This window comes from Mchenga conophoros, linkage group LG8 (assembly GCF_057382185.1).
Source record: "Mchenga conophoros isolate Kocher_MC1m ecotype Shallow Benthic linkage group LG8, M_conophoros_male_GT1.1, whole genome shotgun sequence".
NCBI classification, from domain to species: Eukaryota; Metazoa; Chordata; class Actinopteri; order Cichliformes; family Cichlidae; genus Mchenga; species Mchenga conophoros.
The window spans coordinates 29,728,176-29,755,542 of record NC_140533.1 but is presented as its reverse complement, the minus strand read 5'-3'; the positions used below and the strand labels follow the sequence as shown (position 1 = coordinate 29,755,542).

The 27,367-nt window shown below is 43.9% G+C and overlaps 2 long non-coding RNA genes across 2 annotated transcripts; both read left to right on the top strand.

Moving 5' to 3' along the window:
- The first annotated feature begins 12,833 nt into the window (after nucleotides 1–12,833).
- Nucleotides 12,834–14,504, top strand: LOC146569167 (uncharacterized). The gene is made up of 3 exons (XR_014893536.1): nucleotides 12,834–13,000; nucleotides 13,069–13,135; nucleotides 13,661–14,504. It is a non-coding gene; the product is annotated as an uncharacterized LOC146569167 (long non-coding RNA).
- Nucleotides 14,505–20,434: 5,930 nt separating this feature from the next.
- Nucleotides 20,435–21,745, top strand: LOC146569166 (uncharacterized). Its single transcript, XR_014893535.1, has 3 exons — nucleotides 20,435–20,728; nucleotides 20,797–20,863; nucleotides 21,389–21,745. It is a non-coding gene; the product is annotated as an uncharacterized LOC146569166 (long non-coding RNA).
- Nucleotides 21,746–27,367: the final 5,622 nt, after the last annotated feature.

Here is a 27,367-nt window from a genome sequence, read left to right as displayed (position 1 = left end):
ATGTCTCGGGCATTTACCCAATATATCTGTAAATGATGTTCATCGACTTGTCGATATTTTTCCCCCGCGCCTCAGAGCAAAAGAGAAAATGGATTCAGATGTTATATTTCTCAGCTGTCCCTCGTTTATCGCGGGTGTTATGTTCTAAAAATAACCAGCGAGAGGTGAAATCAAGGAGCCGATTTTATTTTTGACGGTGCAAAACGTTTGGTGGACATCGTGGACATACAGCGCTGCACTTCAGAGTCACACTGCTAGCATCGATGCAGCGATTCTGTGCTGTACAGGAGAGACGGAGGAGATCGTCTGCAGCGATCAGGACGCAGGACACAATGTGACGTAAAAAAAAAAAAAAAAGCAGCAAACTTGCACTAAAAAATCTGCGAAACAGCGAGGTGAAAGGTGAACCGTGTTATAGCGAGGGACCGCTGTAATTTTTAAGCTAAGTCACAACATACCCTTCGTACATACTAATGTATAGAAACCGTTACAATCATTCATTTTTGTGTGGCTTTTTTCAGGGTTTGTTAACATGCTGTGTAGGTGTGTACTGGACTAGCTGATATCAACATAACGGGAAACATCTGGTTTGACTATTCTTCACCTGTAGTCTGAATGCTGAACATTGGCCTGTTTAAATCATGAGACCAGTCACTACACAGAGAGATGCTTCTGCATGTGGACGATGTGTCTTCTGCTGCAGTGATGCAGTTCTGCTTTTGTTGAGTGATGTAAACAACTGATCGATCTAAACTCTTTAAATGTCAAAATTGATCATTAGATTTTTTATGACACAACAGCGGTGAGCGTTCCCACCTTCTGCTCTTTGTAACTTAACGCAATCTTTCTGTTTTTGAGGTTTGGACATGGTTTTGGAGGATATCTTCGCAGCAGCGATTGACCGCAAAGTAAAGCTACCAGAAATGCACAACCCCACATCCGGTCCCAAACCAGGAAGTTAGCATTTTCTCGTGCACAGGGTCTCTTCTAAAAAGATTGCTGTCCTGTTTTTGTTCCTTGGAAAAGTGATTTTTCACAGGACAAACAGATTAAGTTGTATCGAAAAAGCCTATAAAAGTTTGAAATGCAGCTCATTTATACGTGTAGACACCCTGTGTTTGGACGAAATCAGAGATTCAGAGAGTATGAGAAGAGGAGGAGGGACTATTGAAAGAGGGGGGAAGATGAAAAGAGCAACAAGGACAATGTGAAATAAGCTGTAATGTGAGAAGAGACGAGTCAATGGAAAAGTGTGTATTGTGCATGTGAGTGGGAGTCATAACTTCCTTTGAAATATTCATGCTTGTTGGCCGAGGTGCGAACATCTCGCTGTGACATCAAACAGCCGCCGCCAAAAGCTTATTCTTCTGCGAGCGCGTGCTTAGTCACGGTCCCATAGAACACGCATTTTATACTGACTCCAACCTTTCCTCCATCACCGGCCGGCGCACAATGGTCCAATCCTCCATGAATAGTGCATGACATTGTGTCCGTAACCTTTGGAAAGGTGCCGACAGGAATTCAGAGGAGGAAGCGAAAGATGAATTCGCTGCTCTTTCTCGAACAGCAGGACTTCTTCCTTTCAATAACCTCCTTCAGCACAGTCCAATAAAAGGTGTGTATGTCTTCAAGGTAATTATTTCTCTCTTGGTCTCTGAAATTGGGGTTCAGATAAGTTTGGTGTGCGTCTTCGTGCGCGTCTTCGTGCGCGTCTCCACTCGCGCCGTCTTCCACCTTGATTTCACGCCACAGAAGAAAACAACAAAGATAATTTTGTGGGTTGTTTTTCCATCGCCGGCTTTTCAGACTGCAATTTCATGAAAGTTTTTCACAGGAATTCAGAAAGTAAAACTCATCCAGCTGTGTTCAGTGGAGCGTGGTGGAGAGGCAGAATCACACAGACGCCGTCCGTGTTTGTAAATGAAGCAGCTGGGCCGAGCGCCGCCTGATTACCTCAACGTCAAACTGTGTGCAAAAAGTCAAGTTGAAAGTAAAATGACTCCAAAACCAGTTTATTATAGTAATATCACTCAGTCAGTATTTTAAAGTGCTGAAACTTTGTATTTTTGCTTCTGTGCTGTGATTTGTGAAAAAAAAACACAAATATTATTAAAGTGAAATTTTTGCGACGCGTGTAGAAAATGTAAAAAATGTAACGTCTTTCAACTAAAGTGACGCATTAACTGGACTTAGAGCCTATTCCATACAACACCCTCCAGGTACTATATCAACCCAGCATACTTTAAATATACAGCTGGCTCTGCAGTCAGTGGACCTTTACTACAGCCTCCGTCAGTGCATGGTTGTGGGTCTGTGGTGTCTGGTTTAATCACTGAACGGCTGCTCTGTTGGGTCATTATCTGTTTGCACTGTGGAAAGTATAACCCACTGGTCTCACTTTGCTTCTATGAGTCCCATCATCTGTAAAACACCAGTGACCAGTTCCACTGCCACCTCCAGCCTGTCTGACAGATGATGTGGGGCGCCTCAGATCGTCGTCTCTTTGATCTGGTGGCCTGATGCACCTTCCTCCCTGAGAGAGCTCTCGACTTGGTTTGATTTTGTTGTTTCTTCAAGAAACTTGAAAAATCCAATCGTTTTTTCTGTCCACGCTCCTTAGAAATCATTGAATTCAGGTGTGCTGACCCGGGGTGAGATCTAAACCTGCAGGACACCGGCCCTCGAGGCCTGGAGTTGGACAGCCCTGACCTACACAGATCCTCCACTGTAGTGTTGTTCTGGGGTCTTTCAGGCCTTTGTGTCTCAGTTATTGTGAAAACACTTAAAATAAATATCTTATCATCGTGTTTTATTAATTGATTCACAACTGTACTGTATTCTTGTGAACACCAGCCGCTCCTACCTCAGTGAATAACTCATTACTGTTACTAACTGAATGTCTTTAAGTTCTTGTTTTTGGAGATTGGTGATCAGATTTTTAACCAGCATTTAATTTTTGAGCCTCACATCTGTGAGCTCATCCAGTCTTGTTTCTTTGTTGATAAGAAAAACTCAAAAGCTTTGCTGTCCGCAAAGAACTTTGAACACTTTTCTCTAGCGTACGTGAAGACGTAAGCTAGTCTCCTTATCTAATGTGTCGATGGTCCACCGTACGGCAGCTCGGCTGCCAGCAGGAACTAGCCTGAAAAGGTGGTTCTGTTCCTGTCTGCTGCAGTCTGCATGCCAAAGTATCCTTGGGCAAGGCACTGAGCACAGAGTTGCTGAATGCAGTTGGACAGAAAACAGTGAAACACAGACAAAATCACAGCGCAACATAAACACAAGTCCATTCAAGTTTTCCTTCATGCTTTGACCTGATTTCTGGTTGCAGTTCACAGCAAATGTTGGCACTGAAGTATGTGTGAAATGATACTAATGATTCTATTCAAAGCAAAAAATAAAGAACTGAAGGTAATATTCAGAGTATGTTTTTTTGAAAGAAGGAAGTTATAATTCAGAAGCTCAGAGGGGATCGGGCGTTTGCGGTGGCAGCACCAAAATTGTGGAATGAGTTGCCTTTACATGTTAGAGAGGCAGCTTCCTTATCTGTTTTTAAATCACGTCTTAAAACATATTTATTAACCTTGGCTTTTAGCACAGCAGGACTTGTTCATGTCTCTTAATATGTTTTCTTATTAATTATATTGTTTTCAATTTTAAGATATTTTAAACTGTTTCCTCTCTGTTTTATATTTGTAGCACTTTGGTCAACATTGTTGGATGTAAAGTGCGTTATAAATAAAGATGCTATTTAAGGGGTTTTTGTAACTTTGTACTGCAAGAAAAAGCTTTTGTTTCTGTGCGTGGAGTGAAACTGGAACAGTTTGAAGCAACATAAAACAGTTCAAAAAGAGTTATAAAAATATGATCTTCTCAAACTATAAAGAAAAAGAAAATACTGAAATTAAGTGAATGTCACTATTTAAAAAATTTCATGATGTGATATTATAGTATATCAGAAATCTGTTCACTGTTTTTATTACAGGTTATATCAGTAAGGAAGCTGACTAAACATTAACTTATGGCAAAGGGGTGGGATTAAATAAGATGTACTTCCTCCCACTTCCTTTCAACTTGTAAATGAATCAGTACGGTAGCGATATTGAAATGTATTGACTTTTCTATATATTTTTTTCTCTCTGTTATTTTCTAAATGTACCTGCATGTTGTTTACATGTTTGAAATAAATAAATAAATTAACAAATCCTAGCACTTCTGCCCGACTGCATTTATGCTGACACGTGTGTCAAGAGAACACGGAGCAGAGTGACTGTTCAGGGTGTGCCAGGTGCTCTGACGGGACGTAGGGGCAAACCGATGAATGCAGCCGTCACACACTTTTTCATTGGTCAACACGCTCCTTGCTCCGCGAGTGTTGCAGCGCAGCAGACGATCGCTGACGCAGAACTGACGTCGGCAAAGATTCACTAAATCTTTCCCACCAAGAGTCATATCCAGCTCCTTATAGAAAGATTTACACAAACAGGCAGCATTGTTTTTAACTGCGGGGGCTCCGGTAATGTCGTTTTCACTGCTGCACTTTATTGAATTGATTCCTTGCAAAGTATCCTCTTTGTGATTATTACAGCATTGCATCCGTGTGGGAGCGATAGTAGTTACTGGACCAAGAAATCGACTCTTGAGCTGGCGGCCTCTTCCTTTGTCAGGTCCGGTACTGTCCGGATCGATAGAGCACTCTGCGCTGTAATTTTTTTTAAGTGCTTCCCATTTTCACTCTCTGTGCCTCGACTCTTTCAGGGGTTACTTTCTTACGCGCCTGACATATTTCTCAAAATTAAATGTCTCCTCAGTAATTCTTCTAAGAATCGCAGTGATTGATTAAACCTGCAGATCATTTATTAAAACTGCTGATGTGCACTGTCCTCAACAGTTTTTCTTTCAGGCAGACTTCCCCAAAACTCTAGAGCAATACACTCTGTCAGCTCCCTCCGAAATCCTTAAAAATCAATCTATAAGTCGGTTTATGGCCCGTCAGAACTCGTCTGTGAGACGTGTCCGACCACGCAGGAAATCAAAAGGGTTTAAAGTTGTTACGAACAGCCTCACTTGAAGATGGAGTGGAAATCCGTCCGTCATTGCGAGCGGGGAGCCGTGATATTGTTCAAAGGTGATTTTCAGACACTCTCTAGTCATAGCGTTGTTCACACGAAGAGTTGAGCTCTGTCCTTTGCACACCTCACCGGTCGCAGATTGAAGAGAGTGTCGGGGGGGTGAGTCTACTTCCTGGCCGAGGTTTTATGCTGACCTTTCTGTCTGCTCTTTGAAATGACATTAAATATCCTTGATATCACTCGGCCCTCCTCCCCGTCTGATACCATCAGGCCGGAGTGTTGAAACCGGAAATTGAAACCTGCAGTAAAGCTCCGGCTCCCAGCAGCTCCGCCGGCGAGGCTGCAGGGTGTGCAGACTTGATGTCACGGAGCGAACGATTCAATTATCTGATATTATTATCGGTGCCGATGCCCGTATCTGACTTCAGAGTCGGACGCTGCGAGTTTTCTGCCTGTATTCAGACTGACTGAAGGTGTGACGCCGTGTGTGAGCGACGTGTTAATCTGGAATGTGCTGAGGTGGTTGGATGGATATATCAGCGGCTGTCGAGACATTTATATCAAAAGGTATTTTCAGCCTTTTTTTGCCGTTTTCTTTTGCTAATTTAGATTTTTTTTTAAAATCTGGCCAATTTGAAATCATAGAAATGAACCCTGCAGATAACGAACTGCTACAAAGCACCAGAAGGTGGAGCCGCTTTCTTCTTGAGTGGTCAGAGCGAGAGCTGCTGATCCACATTCATCATGCATGTGTTCATTCATTTTATCTGCGCTGACTTTAAGATCAAATAATTAGGAGGCAGAAGCTCGGGTGGTGTCCCCGCACTGGCTCGTAATTGGTTATTTACAAGTGCTGATGGTATTAGTTTATTTTGGACCAGTCACTGCTGTACTGTAATGTTAACTTAACTTTAACTCCAACCTAACATTTTCTTCCATTTGAGTTCAGCTCATTCCTTTTGATCAACTTGAGCTATTTTGAATATGAAGCACCTGCTTTTTAAAAGTTACAATACGTATAATTGAAACTGGACACACAGGTCTGTGTTCTCGGTGACATCAAGAATCTGTGGAAGATTCATTTTCTGTGCTAAATTTCTACCAATGAGCTAAAAATATGAATGCATGTAAATACCGCAGCTGGTTATCTGTAGCTGCGGCTCATCGGACTATCCTGTTCATCCAGTGCTGTGGAAACACTTTGGGGTTCTGGTGTGATCGCTGCACAAGCCGAGCTCCATGAACATGTTGTTGGATAGGTTTGGTGTCGTGGAATCAAACATCTCTGAGATGAACCAGAAGCATCAGTGTCTGACCACAAATGCTCCTCTGGATGAACAACATTTCCCACAGACTCCAAAAGCATGTAGGAAGCCTTCCCGGAAGACAGTCACAGCTCCAAGTACATATTAGTGCCCGCGGGAATGCAATGATAAAAGCTCCTGTAGGTCAATTAAAGGAACACCTGTGTGCTTTGGTGGTTTAACAGTACACCTGCTGCTTCTCGTTTAGGAGAAAACTCCAGAGGGAAGCTTTTAATTTGAAGTTCAGGATTAAATGTAAATCAGTCTTTGTCATGGTTCTAGCTTGGTGCGCTGCTATTGGTTAGAAACGTCCGTGATTCAAGTTCCCGTTACTTCGACTGCAGCTCTTTCCTCCTCTCTGTGTTCAAACCATCAGCTTCAGCCCAGAGGGGATCTTGCTGGGCTGCGCTCTCTACGGTGTCCTGTGGTTTTCAGGGCTCCGCAGCTTCCCTCACACCTTTGTCTTTATTTTCTCACCGGGAACAAAGAACACGCAGCTCTCAGGTGAACACAAAGTCTGAACATGGAGCTTGTTTCTGCTCCTCTCTTTTCTCTCTGGGCACCTTCCTTCCAGCTCTCTAAATTGCATGCCTCCTCTGCCAGTCAGTAGAGGAGGCATGCAATCATTTGTTGTTATTCTCTGCTGGAAATTGCCTCCATGTTGATTTCAGAATAGCTCTCTCGCAGCAGTCTTTCCCTCTGGGATGTAGTGGACGTGAAAACGACCCGTCGCTGACTCGGAGTCCCGCTCGAGTGCAAGCTATCTGTATGCACGCCCTCCGTTGCACGCGTTAATTACATGTTTGGTTCTGGTGATTTGTTTCAAGTCATCACGGCGATCGATTGTGTCTCACTTACTTGAGCTCGCGGTTCTACTTTTATGACCATTGAAACAGCCTCTTGTGGCTTCAGTGACTTCTTCAGGAGGGCACCTGTCCAGTGCATAATGCAGAGACTAGAAGACTTTAATCCTGTGATAAATCAGATCCTAAGAGTTCAGTTCAGTTAGAGTAGGTCTGAACTCGACTCGACTGCACATGTTCCAAGTGTAGCAGACTCCTGGAAGCCAGTTGAGACGTTGCAGTTACCTTAGAATAGAATAGAATAGAATAGAATAGAATAGAATAGCCTTTATTGTCATTGTACAGAGTACAACGACATTGGAGTGCCACTCCCTTGGTGCAAGTTTCAATAATAAATATAAATATAAAAGGACAAAAAAAACAATCGTAAGTACTCAAACAATAGTATGTACAATATATACAGGATAGCAGCATTAATATAATGACAGTATGAATAGCAGCATAATATAATGACAGTGACGGTATGGAATAGGTTCAATTGTTTTTGTGCTTATTTACTACGGTGATAGCTCTGGGAAAGAAGCTATCCCTGAATCTGTTTGTCCTGGTTTTATGTGACCTGTACCGTCGGCCTGACGGTAATAGTTCAAACTAGGGCTGCTCGATTATGGCAAAAATGATAATCACGATTATTTTCACTGAAATTAAGATCTCGATTATTTGACGATATTTATTTAACCCTTTAAGACCTACTATAGAACCAAGTCCGCCAGAGCTTATATTATTTTTTTTACACGCTGTAGTGCCATTTGTGGGAGCATTTCAAGTTGCTATACAACTGTTATAGCCCATATTTTAATAATATGTCTGCATTAAGTCCATAGTAACTACATTAATTGCAAAAAAGTGCAATAAACTACAAAAAAAATTGAAAATCGCTTTTGTTTTGTTTACATATATTTCTACTTGGAGAAATTTAAGAGGTTTATCCCTCAAAACTTTAAATACAATAAAGTTGCAAAAAATAGTTTCCCACCACAGGAAATTTATTTTGAGTGTCTTCATAGTTTTATTTTGGAGATACAGCAATTATTATATACTGCAGGAAAAACAAAAAACAATCCTATGATGCAAATTTGCAAAGAAAACAGCAGGTGCATCATTTCACTGTGGGAAGTGTTACGAACAGCTGATAGGAACGGCAAAGCGTGTTTCTGGAATATTATGTTTTTGTTCCTGCAAGCGCTTTTTATGCAATTTTTGCAAAGCTATATGTGGAAGGAAACCGTGACCGAGGACAAGCTGATGGCATCAGATGTAAGTACAACTCCTCCGGTTTCATATGCAAAACAAATTATTGCGCTAGCTTACACGGTTCAGGTTCTACAGGGATTTAAAAATAGTTACGCAAAACGGAGCGATGCTCTGACCGGCTTTAAAGGGTTAACAATGACTTTAAAAAATAATATAAAATAGTGTGCAACACCACTGAAGTTTTTTTTAAACTCTCTTTTCAACCAACAGCAGTCACTCTCTCCTCTCCAAATAACTTCTGCTTAGCTTTCCGAGCTTCCCTCGGGTCCTCTTAATCAGCGGTCTCCAACCTTTTTTGCGCCACGGACGGTTTATGCCCGACAATATTTTCACGGACCGGCCTTTAAGGTGTCGCGGATAAATGAGGGAGGGGCTAATAATCGGCTCAGTCATTTTTAATGATCGTTGAAAGCCCAGATCGTAATCGTGATTAAAATTCGATTAATTGAGCAGCCCTAGTTCAAACAGTTGGTTGCTGGGGTGAGAGTGGTCCTTGATGATATTGCCAGCTCTGCTGAGGTACCGAGAGTTTGCAGTGACCTCCAGGCTGGGCAGAGAGCAGCCAGTGATCTTCTGGGCTGTGTTGATGACCCTATGCAGTACTTTCCTGTCTGCAGCTGAGCACCCTGCATACCATGTTGTTGTGCCGTACGTTAGGATGCTCTCTATGGTGGCTCTGTAAAATGTCACCAGCAGCCTCTCCTCCAGGTTGTTCCTCCTGAGCACTCTCAGAAAGTGGAGACGCTGCTGGGCCTTTTTAACCACCGCTGTAGTATTTGCAGTCCAGGAGAGGTCATCGGAGATCTGCACGCCCAGAAACCTCATGGAGTGTACCCTCTCCACACAGCTCCCGTGGATGTAGAGTGGGGCCGGGTCTGCTCTGCCCTTCCTGAAGTCCAAGATAAGTTCTTTAGTTTTCGTGGTGTTCAGTTGGAGGTTGTTAACTGAACACCACTCAGTCAGTCTGTTGACCTCATCTCTGTAGTCCGACTCATCCCCCCTTGAGATGAGTCCAACCACTGTGGTGTCATCCGCGAACTTTATGATGGTGTTTGAGAGATGGGTAGGGGAGCAGTCGGATGTGTAGAGCGTAAACAGGAGGGGACTCAAAACACATCCTTGTGGAGACCCGGTGCTGAGTGTGATGGTGCTGGACCGGTGGGGGCCGAGTCTGACAGACTGTGGTCTATTTGTCAGGAAGTCCTTGATCCAGAGGCAGATGGGGGTGGAGAGTCCCAGGTGAGACAGTTTCTGGACCAGGATCTCCGGGATGATATGATTGAATGCTGAGCTGAAGTCCAGCCTTCAGCCTCGTGCTGGGATGAGTTTAGTTAGTAGCTCCTCTGGGGAGCTCTTACTCCTGCAGAGAACGCTCCTGCGCGTGGGATGTTCTTAAAGACGGAGGCCACACAGAAGTGTTTAAGGTTGGCTCAGGTTCAGGAAACCTGCGGACATGAGCGAGCGGGAAGAACAGACTCTTACTCACAGGTCGGGTTCGTGTTCACACAGAGAAAATCTCATTGTTGGTTCTCAGAATGGACCGCAGCGCCTCTATCCTCTGTTGCCATGGTTACAGCAAGCATCACCACAGTGACCTTAATCACATTCCTGGTGAAGTAAATGAAAATCCTCTCCGCCTCTTCTCTGCCTTCCCTTTTGCTCTCTTCCTGTGGCCGTCCTGTGCTCCATCACAGCTTCCCTCCTGCTCGTTCTTCCCTCTTTTACAACCTCCTCTTTTCTTTTCCTCTCCATCATTTCCACACAAATCAGCCTTCACCGTGAAGCTCGCACGGCAGCCCTCTATTGACTCTTTCACGTATTTTAATCTGTCTGCTTTTTAATGGAATAAATATTTAGATGTGTTTCCGAACAAAGAGAGAAAAAGCTGCTCCAGCTCTTCACCACCACCCTCACGTTCATCATAACTGCCTTTAATTCAGTGCTTTCTCTTACATGGAAGAGCCGCGCTCCGGCACAGGTGACAGTCGCGCTGCGTACCTGCTACCTGAACTACACCTTCATCGCCACTCTTCATTTGTGGAGACCTGTACTTCCTGTTAAACGGCAGTGTCTGAGTTATACTGCAAAGTGAAATACAGAAGCTTTGGATTGGAGCTGCTGGACAACCGACCTGATTATTTGTTCTGTCGGTGTTTTGTGTGAGGTGCAGCAGGCCGCGACCTCCTGCGGGCTGTGAGGTGGAGAGGCTAAAAGACGGGAAGACGGGAAAAAGAGTCAGACATGAAGGAGGGACGAGAGAGAGAAATGGGGCCGTCACAAAGAGCACTTATTAAAATAGACTGAAAATTACTAGTGTGATTTATAATCATGTAACTTTGTTCTGAGTGATCCAGCCAACGGTCCTCGGTACGGGTAATTATATCTGACAAGCTGTGACACACACACACACACACACACACACACACACACAGAGTGGGGGGATAATTGGGTTTTCAGGCCGACTCTTTATTCCCGGCCTCAGCTGGCAGAGTTCATCTATCACACTGAGAAGTTGTGTGAGACTGAGAGGAGGATAATGTGTCGGCCCGACTCTCAGCAGGAAGGGAGGGTGGGGGGCGAGTCGGGGCTAAAGGTGCAGCAAGCAACATTTACTCCATCATATCGTCAGGTTAGGGCGCCGTTATTACGTTAAGATTCTGGATTCTGAGAAGATTTAAAAGACATATTTTTGAATGAAGCGTGTGCTCGTCACTAATAGCCAGAGTTTGCTCGCTGACTCTGCTCATGAATGTTCACGTCAGCGAGAAAATCGTTTGGATTTATGAGATCCTGATTATGGTCGACCCTCACTGCCTGCGGTCGCTCGGTTGAAAGGTGCTTTTTAAATAAATACATTCAAATTCAAAAGTCGCAACATGAAGTTTTGGAGGTTCATTTGGTCGCAGTCACGAGTGGTTTCTCGGCGGCTCCCATCATCATGTACGGCAGATCTCCAGGGCAGCACAGACATGTGTGATGTCACAGAGAGAAGATATCGACGTGGTCATCTGACCACAAAGCTCGTGAGCAAAGAAACTACAGCCTGCTGCTGCTGAAACCTTCTGTGTGTCAGAAGAGGCCAATCAGAGTGAGGCATTAAAAAGGGGAGGAGCTAAAATGGCTTGTTTCACACCGGTATGAGATGGATGAGGATTATTTTGAACTGTGAATCATGCAAAGCTGAAGATGATCAGGATGTTGTCACCTGACCTGTTTTGCACCTGTCTACAGGTGGAGCAGCGCAGCCTCCACCATCCTCAAACCAGAGTTACGATTTATTAATGCTGTCGTTTATTTAATGGCGTGCGTGTCATGAAATCGTTCCCCGATCAAAGCCTCACAACATGACCTTTGACCTGCTGTGTGTGGTTAAATCTTCACCTGTTTCCTGTTTCTGTGAATCTTAAACGGAGTCCAACACCGTCCTTAAAAGTTGTGGGTTTTGTTATCACAAGGAGACGGCCCTGCAGGAAGCTGCTCTGAGATTTTAAGGGACAAGAATTTCTCCAAATAACAACAACAGAAGCTTTTCCTCTTCGGCGCTCTCTGCGATGGCGACTGAGAAACCTTCGTACCGCATCGATCGGGTCGGAGGGCAGGAGGCAGCTCCTCGTGGGAACACTGACCGCATGCCAATAAACCTCATAATTGGCTCTGCTAATTGAGAGTGAAATGTTTCCACAGGCAGGGTCTGTAATTGCTCTGAGTGTGTGGCTGCAGCTGCTGTTTGGGGATTCAGACGGCGCCGAGTCACGAACAAAGCAGCAGCAGCCGGCCTCGTTAAAGCCGGAGCTCCTTTTCTGCAAAGTGGGAGGCTCCCTGATGTTTCACAATTAACTGAGTCGTTCAAAGAAATGACTCTGGCTGTTGTTTTAGTGGAGCAGACGCTGACTGAGAGCTTCTGTTTGCAGAACTCGGCCGATTTCTGTCATCGGCATCGATGACGTCAAGTCCGAAGTGCTCCAATCCTCTCAGGCAGTTTGAGCACCACGAGGGCAGGAGCATCATTTCCATATATTCGAGAGAAAGCAGCCATCGCTGCAGCTGGTATCTCCTTAAACCAATAAAAATAAAATAATAAAAGCAGTTCAGCAAAGCTTGGAAATCCTTGGTCTGTTATTCAGAGTGCTGGCACCATGTTCTGCACGACTTCACCGTAAAAACATGGTGGGACTATGAGATGTGTCTGAAAGCTCAGATGTAGATCAGAGTCCATCAGTGTCATGAAAATAACTCAGTCAGCCTCAGTTTCACTCATTTCTCTCTTTGACTTTCTTCTTCATGCCTTCCTCTGCCTCCTCTCCTCCTCACCCCACCGTCCCTGCATTGTGTAACCCCTATAGACATGGTTACTAGTATTTTCTTGTTTTTACCTGGTATTATTATTTCCGACACCCCTTGAACACACTTTGATTTTCCGTAGTTCAGTGAATGCAACAAAAGCACGTTGCTGCATTAAGCTAGGCAAAACGGAGCAAGACACCGAGAGCAAATAACAAGCTACACAGTGAGTCTTTTGGTATAAAATAAGTGTTATTTTCAACAGTCTCTAACTTAAAGTTATGTACTTTTCAGAGGCCTTTATGTGTTTTACTCTCGACCAAAACCAGGCAGAGCGTGTATTTGTTTCTTGGGAATTCCGGTGAGTTACTAGAGATGATAAGTTAGCAGGAAAACTTATGCTAATTGTACATGTGGTAAACACTGCAACAGTGCGAATTCCGTATTGTCTAAAAAAAAGCTAAAACCAGTCGGAGTACTTGAATCGTGTGTGAAATGGAATGTCGTATTTTATTTTATTGTCTATTTGATTGGGCATCTTCACAAATGCGCAAAACTAATGCAGGATGCACTTTTCTTTTAGCCATAAATGTTGTGCAGTGCCTTTTCTGCACTTTGTCATTTCAGTTATAGGTTAATACATGTAAATAAGTTATTTAAAACTAGTTACGTTACAAACATTTCATGATGTGATTACATATGCCTTAAAAAGGGGTATTTAAATACAATTGATTGTAATGCTGTAAAGCAATACAAATGGAATTCATAGAGACAGAACAATGTTAAAACAACAGTGTACTTGATTTTGAAAACTTTATGAGATCTCATTTTATTTAGAAAAACTGTTAAGAACTATTCTGTTTATTGCTCTGTACTGTATGTGCAGACTGGTTTTTTGTGATCCTGGATCTGAAGTGGTTCTGGATATGGATGGCGAGCCAGACCCTGTGAAAACTCTTGGCGAATCCAAAAGCAGTGTGGCCAGCTGTTCTGGATGCAGGAGTAGAGCTACAGTCTGAATTACTTCGAATCGCAGGATTTCAGATAAGCAAGAGCAAAAACTGCTTACTTCATACGGATTGTTTCTCTGGGAAACTATTGAACTCCCAATATCCTGCTCATCAGGAGTCAGGTCTAAAGAGACTACTTATTTTATTTTATTTTGTTGTTATTTTCAAAAGAGCGCTCTTCTCTGTTGATCTTCTGTTAATTTTCTATGCTGTTTACATTGGATTATTGCACCACTGTAACATTGTAATAAATCTACCGGCTGTTCAACACTCAATTCTCTCAAATTTATTTTACTCCTCTCGAATCTAGTCTATAAGTTTAACCCTACTATACTAAGCAGGTGTTACATAAAAGTGGCGAGCCAGCCAGGAGGAGTTTGGCTATTTAATGCCTTTAATCCAATCATTGGCACACAGTTGGCAGTTTTATGACAATTTTTGCACATTTTTCCACTGAAGTAACATGGATGTCATTGAACGTGAACGTATCAAGGTACCAAATGCTGTACTAATCAGTGGGTTTTCTGGTACAGAGACTGATGAAGAAGTTGTTAAGTTTTTGCAACACTATGGTTCTATTGCACGAACAGTGAAAATTGCTAGTTCTGACCCTGACTTTAAAGATACAGTTATAGTTGAGTTTGAGTATGGCACAGCCATTGAGTCGATTCAGGGTGAACTACCCTGTCACAGAACAACATCTGACCCAAATGTAGTTCACAGCATCCAACTCTTATCCCCAATTTACAGTGCTAAGCTAACGGCTAGTACTACAGAGTCTTACCTTTCTAATTTAAAGGGTATTGCTAAGGTGAGTGGGGTAGATTATGAGAAAATGCTACTTAGTGAACTTAACAAACTTCAGGCCTCTGCTGGGGAAAGGGAGGGTACAGCCCCCTCTAAGGTCATTTCAGTAGATGACCCAGTCCCTTTAATACCTGGTTCTGTTTTGAGACGACCAAGCAGTGAAACTATCCCACCCACTCTGACCACTGACACCATCAATCCTTCCCTTACTGACAGACCAGCTCCTATTCTGAACCCTGAACACTTGACCACACCTGAAGTCCAGAGGGTCATTGTGGAGCACATTGTCAAAAGTACTGATATGTCCCAATCCTATCCAAGCTCTGTAAAATTCAGGTCCTTTTCTGGAAAAACTCCATGCCCTAATACGGAGGTTGACTATGACACTTGGCGAAGTCATGTTGAGTTTTATCTTGCAGATTCTTCTGTTCCTGAAAGACAAGTAGTACGGAAGATCATTGACAGCCTCTTACCGCCAGCTGCAAACATTGTTAAACAATTGGGTCCCTTGTCCAGCCTCAAAGACTTTTTGAGCTTGCTTGATTCTGCATATGGAACTGTAGATGACGTTGATGAGCTGTTCGCAAAATTCTTGAGTACAAACCAAAATGCTGGCGAAAAACCTTCAGCCTATGTGCACAGGCTGCAGACTACCCTTGACAAAGTTGTAAAAGGGGGAGGAGTCCCAGTTAGTGATTTCGATCAGCAGCTTTTGAAGCAGTTCTGTAGGGGATGCTGGGATGATAACCTAATCGCTAGCCTCCATCTAGAGCAAAAGAAATCCAGTCCACCCTCCTTTTCTGAGCTGCTTTTACTCTTGCGAACAGAGGAAGATAAGCAGGCAGCCAAGTCAACTCGCATGAAGCAGCACTTGGGAATTTCAAAAGTAAAGGTGCAGTCCAATCCTTTAAATGTTTACCCAACCACTGAGTTTCAAGCTGCTGCTGCTACTGGCAGCTCCGCTCAAGCATCTGCCAAGAAACTGCAAAAACAAATTGCTCAACTGCAAGAACAGTTAAGTTCCTTAAAAGCTTCAATGGAAACCATGGTTGCAAAGAAACCTCAGGCAAAGTTCCCAAAAGCTGTAAAGAAACAGCAGCTAAAGGAGGCACAAACACAGAACTCTCCGTTGAAAAATGAAGGCTTTGGCAAAAACAAAAAGCCTCGCCCATGGTTCTGCTTTAACTGTGGCGAGGATGGCCATATAGCTCCCTCTTGTGACAATGAGCCGAATCCCAGTACTGTTGAAGCCAAGCGGAAAGAGCTAAGGGTAAAACAAAAAGCTTGGGAAGACCAATGTGACTCTGATTTAAACTAGTTCCTGTTTCAGTTGAGGGACAAACTGGAACTAGAAGCAACAAAAGTCCCACTCAAAACCGCCCAACAAAAAAGTGTTGTGTACGAACAAGTATGCGTCATTCCAGCTTTCCAAAGGGCTTAATTGGCAAGAAGTGCACAGCTAATGTCAACATAGCTGGAGTGAGTTGCAATTCTTTGTTAGACTCTGGGTCGCAAGTAACGACTATTTCACACTCATTTTACCAGAGACATTTGTCTGATCTTCCCATCCAGCCAATCAGTGACTTAGATGTTGAGGGTGCAAATGGACAAGTTGTACCTTATCTAGGGTATGTAGAAGTTCCAATTGGCTTTCCAAAGGAGTTTGTTGAGTCTGAGCCCCAAATTTCTACATTAGCTCTCATTGTCCCTGATTTACGTTCCAGCACAGACTTACCAGTTTTAATTGGTACAAATGCCCTTGATGTTTTATATGAGGAACACTGTAGGGATACTCCTATTTCATCAGCTGTCTATGGCTATAGTCAGATTTTAAAAATCCTTGAACATAGACATGAAACAAAAAGCACAGGAAAGCTTGGACTAATGACACTGAGGGGCAACACACCTTACGTAATACCAGCTCATGAAAGGGTTTGCCTAGAGAGTTACGCCCACCTAAATTCACCAACCACTGACAGATGGGCAGTTGTAGAGCAGCCAACTTCCTCAGCCCTTCCGGGAGGAATCTTTGTCGATTGCTGCCTTATCACAGTGCCACGTCAAAGTCCTTACAAGCATCCTATTTGGATCAGAAACGAAACCGATCATGACATCATCCTTCCTGGCAACTGCGTTCTTGCTGAACTACACATTGCAGACCAAGTCCTTGAAACTCAAACCACGTCGAGTGCAAACTCTGCAGGCTGTTGCAGCCTGTCTGCAGACTCATGTTCATTACCCAGTGACCAGTTGACCTTTGATTTTGGCGATTCACCTCTGCCCAAGGAATGGGAAAGTCGGGTCACGCAGAGTCTTAGTGCCTACCGTGACGTTTTTGCATGCCACGATCTCGACTTTGGCCATGCCACTAAAGTTAAGCATAAGATCAAGCTTAAAGACGAAACGCCTATAAAACAGAGATCGCGGCCCATTCATCCAAATGACTACGAAGCAGTCAGGAAACACCTTAAAATGCTTCTCGATGCTGGGGTAATAAGACAGTCAGAATCTCCCTTCTCATTCCCCATCGTTGTAGTCAAGAAAAAGAATGGTGAGGTACGCCTCTGTGTGGATTACCGCAAGCTTAATGTGCAAACGGTAAAAGATGCTTACGCGTTGCCAAACCTCGAAGAGACCTTCTCCGCCCTATCTGGTTCAAACTGGTTTTCTGTCATGGACTTGAAGTCAGGCTATTACCAGATAGAGATGGAGGAGGAGGATAAAGCCAAAACAGCCTTTGTATGCCCACTGGGGTTTTATGAGTTCAATCGAATGCCCCAAGGCATCACAAATGCTCCCAGCACCTTTCAGAGGTTAATGGAGAGGTGTATGGGAGACATTAATCTCAAGGAGGTACTCGTCTTCCTAGACGATTTGATTGTTTTCTCAGACTCCCTCGAGCAACACGAACAGAGGCTAAAGCATGTTTTGGACCGTCTTCGTGAATATGGCTTAAAGTTGTCCCCGAAAAAATGTCGCTTTTTCCAGACATCAGTTAAATATTTGGGCCATATTGTCTCCAAAAATGGTGTGCAGACTGATCCTGAAAAGGTTGCTGCTATCAAGACCTGGCCAGTGCCACAAAACTTGAAACAGCTGAAGTCATTTTTAGGGTTCACAGGCTATTATCGTCGATTTGTTAAGGACTATTCAAAGATAGTCCGGCCCTTAAACGATCTCACATGTGGCTATCCACCTCTCAGAAAAGGCCAGAAACAAACAGGCACTTCTAAATATCTCAATCCTCGAGAACCCTTTGCAGACAGATGGACACCTGTTTGTCAGTCAGCCTTTGAATGCATTAAGGAGAAGTTAACATCATCCCCTGTATTGGGGTTTGCAGATCCAAAGCTCCAATATGCTCTGCACACTGACGCTAGTACCACGGGCCTGGGTGCCGCTCTTTATCAGGAGCAGGATGGTAAAATGCGCGTCATTGCCTATGCTAGTAGGGGATTGACACCAAGCGAGACCAGATATCCAGCTCATAAGCTAGAATTTCTAGCTCTGAAATGGTCCATTGTCGAAAAATTCCATGATTACCTTTACGGTAACGAGTTCATCGTTGTAACGGATAACAACCCGCTTACATATATTCTGACCACGGCAAAACTTGACGCAGCGAGTTATCGCTGGTTAGCAGCGTTGTCTACCTTCAACTTCCAAATCAAATACAGAGCTGGGAAGGCTAACCAGGATGCCGACGGCCTATCACGGAGGCCTCATCAAACTCTGGCTGCAGATAGTGTGACATTGGAAGAGGAAAACAGGATTCAACAACTCACCTCACGCCTTCTCGGATCCCTTCCAAGCTCTAACAGTGTATGCCCTGACACTGTAGCAGCTATATGTAATAAGCATCTTCTCAATGAGAACAGTGAGAACTCACCTTGTGTCATTCTGGTTGAGTCCTTGGCTATGAGTGCTGATGCCATTCCTGATGCATACAGTGATGCTGAAACATCTGGTCAAGTAGCTGCTCCCTTGTTTTCTGAGCATGAGCTTAAAGAACACCAAAGATCTGACCCAAGCATAAACCACGTCATTCAGTTACTAGAATCTGGTGCTGATGTTCCATGCGAAAACAGGTCTGAAACATTTGACATAAAACTGATGCTCAGAGAATGGAAACGTTTTGAAATGAGAAATGGCCTTCTGTATAGGAAACGACAGTGTGACTCAGTTACAACTTACCAGCTTGTACTCCCTGTCTCTCTTAGGTCTACTGTTCTCAAGCTGCTCCATGATGATATGGGTCATATGGGGTGGGAGAGGACTCATGATCTAGTGAGGGCAAGATTTTATTGGCCTAAGATGGGTGCTGATATTGAGACTAAAATAAAGAACTGTGGTCGTTGTGTTAGAAGGAAGTCCTTGCCTGAAAAAGCAGCACCACTGGTTAACATCAAAACCACACGCCCAATGGAATTGGTGTGTATGGACTTTCTTTCTATTGAACCCGACAGTAAGAGTACCAAAGACGTGTTGGTCATCACAGATCATTTCACGAAATATGCAGTGGCCTTGCCCACCCGAGACCAAAAGGCAACCACTGTGGCCAAAACCCTTTGGGAAAACTTTTTAGTTCACTATGGGTTCCCCGAACGCCTCCATAGTGACCAGGGGAGGGATTTTGAGTCACATGTGATTAGGGAATTGTGCTCAACCACAGGCATTAAAAAAGTAAGGACCAGTCCTTATCACCCAAGAGGTAACCCCGTTGAGCGATTCAATCGCACCCTGCTTGGTATGCTGGGCACCCTGAAGGATGAGCAAAAGATTCATTGGCGTGATTTTGTCAAGCCTCTTACCCACGCCTACAACTGTTCAAAGAGTGAGGTTACTGGTTTTAGCCCTTACGAGCTAATGTTTGGTCGAAAACCCAAGTTACCAGTCGACCTTGCCTTTGGGTTGCCAGTTACAGGGGACTCACCAACATCCCATTCCCAGTATGTGCGCAATCTGAAAGCTAGGCTTGAGGAAAGTTACCAGATTGCACTCGAAAACTCCAAGAGAGTTGCTGAGCGAAACAAGAACAGGTTTGATAAAAAAGTCAGAGAGTCCACACTTCAAGCTGGGGACAGAGTCTTAGTCAAGAACGTTCGTTTGCGCAGTAAACACAAACTTGGCGATAAATGGGAACACATGGTGTACCGTGTTGTTAAGAGACTGGAAAATGTTCCTGTGTATGTGGTCCAACCGGAGAAGGGTGGTGGTCCGAGCAGGACTCTTCATCGAGACCTTTTACTTGCATGTGGTGATCTCTCAGACATTGAGGATGAGGTTGAGACAAAGCCCAAACCTCCACGTCGACCTAAGACTCGGCAGAGCCCTTCTGAACCTAAAGATACAGAAATGTCAGAGTCTGAGGAGGAGTATGAATGCATTTCAGGTCATCCCTCAATCCAAACCGAGACGTTTATCAGGATTTGTGACCAAACTCAAAACCATTCCAATGTGCAAAATGAGACAACAAGCTCCGAAATTCAAAATGATCCATGTACGCTCGAAAGTGACAACTCTTTGCTTCAACCAATAGAGACAATCTCGGACAAGAATGACCATGGACAGGGAAATCAAACTGAACCTGAACTGCTGAATGAGGAATCTCACTCTAACATCATGGGAGAGAATCATAATGTCCAAGTTCCAGGAGAACCAGATGTTGAGATAGAAAACACAGAGCATAGTGAAAATATCACTGACCAACATGCTGAACAAACACCTGAAATAACTCCTGAAACACCTCAAGTGAGAAAATCTGAGAGATTAAAGCGACCCCCAGGATGGTTTCATTACCCCCAGTTGGGTCAACCCCTTATATCCTTTGCACAACGATTTCTGGATAACTTTAACCAAGCTCTTGAGTCGTTTAGTAGCTATGAAAACACTCAAATCTATGATGTTTAGATACATTTTAAGTACATGAAGGGACTCATGTTTATTCAAAGGGGGAGGGTGTAACCCCTATAGACATGGTTACTAGTATTTTCTTGTTTTTACCTGGTATTATTATTTCCGACACCCCTTGAACACACTTTGATTTTCCGTAGTTCAGTGAATGCAACAAAAGCACGTTGCTGCATTAAGCTAGGCAAAACGGAGCAAGACACCGAGAGCAAATAACAAGCTACACAGTGAGTCTTTTGGTATAAAATAAGTGTTATTTTCAACAGTCTCTAACTTAAAGTTATGTACTTTTCAGAGGCCTTTATGTGTTTTACTCTCGACCAAAACCAGGCAGAGCGTGTATTTGTTTCTTGGGAATTCCGGTGAGTTACTAGAGATGATAAGTTAGCAGGAAAACTTATGCTAATTGTACATGTGGTAAACACTGCAACAGTGCGAATTCCGTATTGTCTAAAAAAAAGCTAAAACCAGTCGGAGTACTTGAATCGTGTGTGAAATGGAATGTCGTATTTTATTTTATTGTCTATTTGATTGGGCATCTTCACAAATGCGCAAAACTAATGCAGGATGCACTTTTCTTTTAGCCATAAATGTTGTGCAGTGCCTTTTCTGCACTTTGTCATTTCAGTTATAGGTTAATACATGTAAATAAGTTATTTAAAACTAGTTACGTTACAAACATTTCATGATGTGATTACATATGCCTTAAAAAGGGGTATTTAAATACAATTGATTGTAATGCTGTAAAGCAATACAAATGGAATTCATAGAGACAGAACAATGTTAAAACAACAGTGTACTTGATTTTGAAAACTTTATGAGATCTCATTTTATTTAGAAAAACTGTTAAGAACTATTCTGTTTATTGCTCTGTACTGTATGTGCAGACTGGTTTTTTGTGATCCTGGATCTGAAGTGGTTCTGGATATGGATGGCGAGCCAGACCCTGTGAAAACTCTTGGCGAATCCAAAAGCAGTGTGGCCAGCTGTTCTGGATGCAGGAGTAGAGCTACAGTCTGAATTACTTCGAATCGCAGGATTTCAGATAAGCAAGAGCAAAAACTGCTTACTTCATACGGATTGTTTCTCTGGGAAACTATTGAACTCCCAATATCCTGCTCATCAGGAGTCAGGTCTAAAGAGACTACTTATTTTATTTTATTTTGTTGTTATTTTCAAAAGAGCGCTCTTCTCTGTTGATCTTCTGTTAATTTTCTATGCTGTTTACATTGGATTATTGCACCACTGTAACATTGTAATAAATCTACCGGCTGTTCAACACTCAATTCTCTCAAATTTATTTTACTCCTCTCGAATCTAGTCTATAAGTTTAACCCTACTATACTAAGCAGGTGTTACAATTGCATCATCCATTCCCTCCCCCCTCCCTCCCCAGGAGCCCATAGTTCCTCTCTGACTCCCTCTAATTGACAGCAGTGCATTAAAAAGCCATCTGAGTCGCGTCCAACCTGAGACGCAACTTCAAACTCTTCTGACCTCTGTTTTTGTTTTTGGCTGTGTGTGTGTGTGTGTGTGTGTGTCAGCTTGTTTAGTGTTTCTGTCACCAGTGGGTGCATATGGACCTCCCTGGATCTTTGTGGCACAGATTCAACGAGGTGCTGTGCGACATGACCAAAATCTCATATCCCGATCGTCCCGACAACGACATTTATCACACAAATGTTACATTTTCTGTAAATTCTGTGGCTCTCGGGCAGCTCGAGTTGCGTGAAGTTTTTTCAGCTGGACGTCGAGTGTTTTGAGCGATGCATGAAGCTATACATTTGTAGACATAAGTTGAAACAGTTCTTTGTATTTATTACACGTCGTGCTGCGGGGAAAGCCTGTTCTAACGTTGGTGTCTAAGGTTTATTTGGAGCACCTGAGGCACTTTTTATCTTCTCGTCCGGAAACACTCTACAGACTATTTCACGTGATTCAGTTTATTTTGAAAACTCTCAACAGGATCTTCAGCTTTATTGTGAAAGGTTTATGTGGAAAATAAACAAGCGGACGGCGGAGCCACACGATGGTTTTGCCGTCGTTGTTGCTACAACAACAGTCAAAATGATGAAAAAATATTGCTGTAAACCAGCGGTCCCCAACCCCCGGGCCTCGGACCGGTACCGGTCCGTGAGTCGTTTGGTGCCGGGCCGCGAGAGTTGAGGCTCGGGTGTGAAATGTCTGGTTTTCAGGGTCTTTATCGGTTTTCAGCGTTATTTTGTTATCGTTTTTATCGTTAACTCGGTTTTCCTGGGTCTTTCCACGTGTGTTATGAATAAATCCTCTTTTTTTCGGTACCGGTACTACTTTTATTTTGTTGTATTTATCCGCGACACCTTAAAGGCCGGTCCGTGAAAATATTGTCGGGCATAAACCGTCCGTGGCGCAAAAAAGGTTGGAGACCGCTGCTGTAAACAGTTTATTTTGCGATACCACGAAACAAACGACAACGTACAATGAAACGATACATGTTTTCATATCGTCATCCTAAATATATCGTGATATCCAACAGCCCTAGTTTGGTCCATATGACCTGACAACATCACGCAGCTGCTGATTGGTTGGCTGCACATCCCAAAGGTGCTCTGTTGGACGGAGACATGACGTCGGCTGTCCTGGTCGATATGAAGCACATGGATATATTTCCCTGTTATAGACTCTACATTTGAGTTTTTTTGATGAGCTGACATAAACTGTGTGAACAAACGCACACCTCGACACAATCCCACACCACTGAAATGCTTCGTGTTTACTTTACTCGCTGCTCTCGACTTCTCATCAGGAGGCCACGAGTCGCTCTCACAGAAGGACGTCCACCTCCACTCTGAATGCAGATTCTTAACCCACCTGTAAGCTCTGCAGCATCAGTGCTGACAGGCGATGCCGACCCCCCGGGGTCAGCGCCGAGACTCACACTGTCAGACAGAAGGAGACTCGAGACGAGGCGCTTCAGCGTGATGGGGAGGAAGATATTAAAGCCTTGTTGGTCTGAACCTGTGGCAGCGATGGGAAACCATCTGAATTCAGAACGCAGCGATTCAGACAGGAGGAGAGCTCAGGGTGTTCAGCGCCGTTTAAGAAGAGAAGGCACAGGAACGCGTCCAGAGACGACAGGCGGCGGCGGGGATTTTCTTCCCCCTGCTGTGATGTGAACATTAATCGCTGTGAAGGTGAGAGACGGGCTCAGTGCAGTTGTGATTTTGTTGTTGTTGTTGTTGAGGCTTCGCTGACCCCTGAGGAACCGGAGAACCGAGCTGGAATACTAACACCGCCTCCTCCTCCGCCGCCCGTCTGCAGGGAGACGGGGTGTGATCCAGAGGCAGAATGCTCCATCAGCGTGGGTCTTTATTAACCCCTTTAGCCTTTGTTTTCTCCTTACATTTCCCCTGTAAGTCCTCAACCTCGGCACGTACACGCACGTCAACAAAGCAACAGTTTTTCTTGACCATAAAACTTTATTTATAATTAGAAAACTTTCCAAAGAGCCTGAATTTCAGAGAAATACACCGACTCGACAGCAACTTAACAGATTAAAACTTTCAGCCTCAGTCCAAGAAAGACCCGACTAATATTTAGTTTGCAGGGACATGAATGATGATGTGTGGATATCGAGTCTCTGGGCACATCAGGCTGTCGAGTTCCCACGTGTCGGCTCATAAACCCTCCTTGTGGGAACTAAAGAGGGAACACATTTGCCTAAATGCAGTGAATGGAGGAAAATTTCTGCTTTTGTCAGGTTTTTGAAATGAACCTTGTTTTGAAGAGCATGACTCTCACCTGGAATAAAGAGTCCTCATCCTCATATCTGCAGCATACATGCAAACATTTGGTTGTTGTCCTCAGAAGCTACACCAGCTGACTGAGGATTGTTTCAGCCGTTCTGTCATTAAAATAAAAAAGCGGTGAATAAAAGGTGGAGCCGTGCAGGGAGGGGCAGCCAGCTGCAGTCATACAGATGTGCAGGACTTTACTAGATATGATGTAGATGCAGGTGTGTGTCGAATCTGCTGTTACTGTTTCACTTCCACCATGGAGAGAAAGTAATGTGGGCTACATCTATCCTGGTTAAGCTCACAACAGGTGATGGCAGCTTGTCTGAGGATAAAACTTGGTGCTGACATCCTTGTTTACATCCCACACATAATCCCTCCTAACAGCCAATCAGAAAACTGCTTCCTTTTAGCCATACAGCCAATAGAGTCGTTTATCTGTAACACATCGTCACAACATGAACAGAGCCAGGAAGTGGCTACAGTTTCATTATTTTAAGTCTTCTTCTGATCTTATTGTGTCCCTAAAACAGTTTTTGTTTAGTTTGGTGCTGATGTGAAGAGAACACATGGGCCTCTTTTAACGTTTGTATTTATTTGCAAAGATGAAAACAAAGGTTTTACTCCTGAGACCCCACAGAGGATTAGTTTGGGCCTCACAGGCTGCAGGGCTGAAACCCTCGACAATAACGGGAGGGTGGGCGTACCTGATGTGTGGTGGGGTTGTCATAGCAGCAACCAATCACCTTCACCTGTAATCCCTGAGATGTCCCACAGTGGCGTGTCTCAGTTTTTCCACATGATAACAAAAAAAAGATCGCATGTTGATTAGCTGCATCAGTTTGGTGCAGTATGAATGACCATGGGGGTGGTCTTTATCTTTCTATGAAAGCTTAAATACTACAAAATACTTAAAATACATCTGAAAGTCTAAAACGTTGTGCCCTCCTTCACATCTTCCAAAGATATCTGTGGGCTGGATTGGAGTCTCATGTTTGACAACCTGACATAAGGCTCACTGGCTTCACCTTCATTGGCAAATGACAGAGTGGGGATATTTTTATGATGTAGTCTGATTGGCTGCTGGCAGATCCACAGTTTAACGATGCAACAGTCAGAGTAGAGAAACAGACTGAGGCACAACAAAAATGCTCACAGTCAGCTGCCGTCTTTAGTGCATCAGCACACCAATGAAATGTGAATGAGTTGGAGTCTGTGCAACTGTGTTGTGGATGTTTGTGGTAACACAGGACTTAGCTTTGAGTCGTCATCCACACGGAGTTCCTCAGATTAACGGCACGTTGGACATTTGAGTTTATAAACTGTGATTATTTGCCAACCTGAGTGAGACTGACTGCAGTCAGCCTGCGACAGGTTGCCTCCGCCCGCCGACATGTGCGTGCAGCGATCAGAAACAGAATGCTGAAAACATCAGCGCTACACATGACATCACATCATTCACACTAACAAAGAGACAAAGTGGCGCAGTGTTAGGCCTGTTGAGTGCGTGCACTGCATTACTAAGTTAAGCCTTAAAAACCCAGATTTTTGGCGTTGTGCTAATCTGACTGTGACCATGGTCACAGCTGGACAGCTGCTCCTGTGCTGCTGGCAGAAACAGATGCATGAAGCAGTGCTGAGGCTTTTTCTGCAGAGTTAGTGAAGGTGCAAACACACTGACACATCAGATGTTTTATTGATACCAAACTCGAATACCAAACTCCCCGAAGTTCCATCGGCAGCAGCGAAACAAAGCTTCTCATCGTTCCTGGCGAATCACGCCGAGCTGTTTTTATCGCTCAACTTCTGGCTTCAGCAAACAGCTGCAGAAGAAAAGTGTTTTTCTCCCCTGCAGCACAACTCCACTTGTCATCGAACCCATTCTTTCTCCTCTTTGTTTCCTCCCTTTTCACGCATTGTTCTCCATTTCGCCTCCTTTCATATAACTTCACATCAATGGTGCTGAGATTGATTCAGCCCAGAACAATGCGACAAAGCGGTGAGCAGCTTTTCTCTGTCAATAGCGCTGTGATTTTAGCTCTTTGCATCTCTCCTCTAATACTCCGCAGCGCCACACCGAGCTGCTGCTCGCCTCGTTTCGACACCATTTGGGGGGGAAAGAGCCATTCACGCTCGTCGCCGGCCGTGTGAAGTATTTGTGTGTTTGCAGCTGAAAGGAAGAAGAAACACACAATTCCTCGCTGTTCGGCCTCGAGACAAAACATTGCAGGTTTTCAGATCTCGGTACTTCACCGACTGGCCTCATTTCAGCTTCATGCCTTCCCTCGGGTCTTTGCAGCCACTCGAGAGGTGAGGCGGTGGCGTCCGAAAGCTCTGACTGCTAACAAGCCGAAATCGACCGGCAGGATGAGAGGATAAGATGAGACCTGAGTGATGGAGAGGCGAAGGCGGGCAGACGGCTCTGAGAGGTTTCTGATTGAAGCAGAGGTTAACGCGGCAGCAGAAACAGACATTTACGGGACACGAGTGTGCTCCAGAGGCCTTCGGGCTTTCCTGCTGTAGTTTAACTTTTAAGCACGTGTTAAGTGTTCGCTCGTAAGAAATTGGTTCACTCGTTACCAAGGTACATCACCATGGCAACGTGCTGCAGACCCAACCTGCTTTTGTTCGAGATGAGAGATCAACAGGCGTGAAATGACCACCTACCGACCAATCAGCTCTCTGGAAAATAAAGCAACGTACCTGAAAAATCACTCGAGCCTCAGTGTGCAGACTCACAAGTCCAAAGCAAGAACAACACATTTATTCTGTATGCTTTTATTCCTGCTGCGAGCAAATATTACCTAAGTTCAGGGCTGGACTGGGACAAGAAATCATTTTGACTAGAAACCGGCCAACCAGGTATTAAAGGAGAAGCCATAAAGCCTTTGAATGAAAACAGACGCTGTGGTGACAGTGATGCATGCCATCTTGTTGGTATATGAATATTTATTATACATTTTACATCAGATAAAAACTTTGGTTGTAAGATTCAGATAATTATTTAATAAAAGCTAAATATTTGAAATGAGAATAAGAAAGAGAAGTATTTCTTTGTGCCCCCCTCTCCCTGTTAATGCCCTACCTGGGCCC